The following is a 2,078-nucleotide window of genomic DNA, read 5'->3' on the forward strand; positions in this document are numbered from 1 at the left end:
TGCCTTCGCCCCAGGCGTGACCTTGGAAGGGCCGCGACTCCTCCTCGGAGCCTCCGAAGGGGAGCCGAGCGGGGTCCTGCCTGGGTGGGGAGGCAGGGACAGCGGCCCCCGAGGGCGATCGGGAGTTGGGGTGTCTTGCTTATGTCCTGGGGCTCTTCCTCCGGCCCAGCGTGGACATGATGGAGCGAGAAGGCCAGGCAGGTACCAGCCTGCCATGGTCCCCTCCCCGGGCCCCCCTGCAGGCCCCTTAGACCTGTCAGGTCCCCTCCCTCGGGGGGCTGGGGATCCCCAGGCCCTCCCACCCATGCAAAACCTGTCTGAGCTGCAGATGCCCGTGCCCTGGGGTGCCTCCCCCTCCGGGGGGCCTCCTCCCGGCGTCCCAGGCAGAGGACCTGACTGGGTTGTCACCTGCGTGCCCTGTGCTGTGGGGACATGCTGCCCGCCCTCAGCGTCAGGAATATGCATTTTGGTGTCGAAAATGGGGGTCCTCTGCCTGGGGCGGCCGTGGCCCCCTCCTCCCAGGAGCCCCAGTTTGAAGAACAGATCTCCCAGCTCCCCCCTGAGGCCCTGACAAGGAATGGGGGACCCCCCTGCTGTGTACCAGGCCCTGTACTTCCTGAGCCTACCCCTCAGCGCCTTGGATCACCCACTGTCTGGTGGGTGGCTGGGCCCATTTCACAGATGGGTAAACAAAGGCCGAGGGGCCATTCAGGACCCTGCCTGGTGGGGCTCCCAGGGGATGGGACTCACTCTTTTCGTTGGGGGTGGGGGCTGTGTGCGCTCCTCCTGGATCAGGGGAGGGCACGAGTGGGAGTGGGAGACCAGTGGGGAAGGGGGCTGTCGCTCAGGCCCAGCGGAGCCCGCAGGAGGCGTTCCGGGCGGAGGGCACAGCTCGGGTCAATGCTCAGACGTGGCTGGACGGCGCCGGAGCAGGCCCAGCGGCGCCCGCAGGAGGCGTTCCAGGCGGAGGGCACAGCTCGGGTCAATGCTCAGACGTGGCACAGAAGGACACCCGTGAGCAGGTAGGCCATGCTGAGGAGTGACGAGTAGCCCGTGGGGGCGGGGAGCCCGGGTCCCCGCTCAGACCGGCCTGGCGTTGGGTGACGCTTTGGAGCCAGTCCCTGCGTTGGGTTCTGCTCCTTCGCCAGAACCTGGGCGGACCCCGCCGACCCGAGAAACCTGAGCCGCCCGTGTCCCTCCCTCGGACTCTCCGGCCAGCCATGGGCCAGCCAGGGGGGGTCCGTGAGTGACCCCGAGTTGTAGCCGCCGCCTCCCCAAGTGGGGGACACTGTGAGGGGGTTTCCTGCCCCCCTCCCGGCCCCCGGGTGCCCGTGATCCCTCAGGTCCAGGTTTCTTCCCCGACCACTTCTCTGCCTCTCAGATCCAGCCCCTAGACCCCTCACAGGCTAGAGCAGTGGTTCTCAACCTTCCTAACGCCACGACCCTTTAATACAGTCCCTCATGTTGTCACCCAACCATAACATTATTTTCGTTGCTACTTCATCACTGTCATGTTGCTACTGTTATGAATCGTCACGTAAATATCTGATATGCAGGATGGATTTTCAGGGGTCTCGACCCACAGGTTGAGAGTCTAGAGGAAGCATGTCAAACTCGCAGCCGGAGGGGCCGCATGCCTCATTTGTTTGGCCCATGTTAGCCTTTGAGTTTGACACGCTCGCTCTAGAACATGGCTGGCCTGGCGGGCGTGGCTCAGTGGTTGAGTGTCGACTGATGAACCAGGAGGTCACGATTCGATTCCCGGTCAAGGGCACGTGCCCGGGTTACGGGCTGGATCCCCGGTGGGGGGTGTGCAGGAGGCAGCCGATCCATGATTCTCTCTCATCATGGATGTTTTCTCTCTCTTCCCCCTCTCCCTTCCTCTATGAAATCAATAAAATAAAAGTATATTTTTAAAGGGAAACACCCAGCTGCCCCGCAGACACCCAGCTCCCCCAGGCTCCCTGCTCAGGGGCTGTGCTGTGGGGTGGCCCTATCCGTCCCCACTCCTGAGCTGTGTCCCAGCCGCTGCCCCTCCCATCCCACAGGGCGCCCCTCCGGCCCCTCAGAGCCACGGG

Source organism: Myotis brandtii, unplaced genomic scaffold, assembly GCF_000412655.1.
Source record: "Myotis brandtii unplaced genomic scaffold, ASM41265v1 scaffold439, whole genome shotgun sequence".
Taxonomy (NCBI): Eukaryota; Metazoa; Chordata; class Mammalia; order Chiroptera; family Vespertilionidae; genus Myotis; species Myotis brandtii.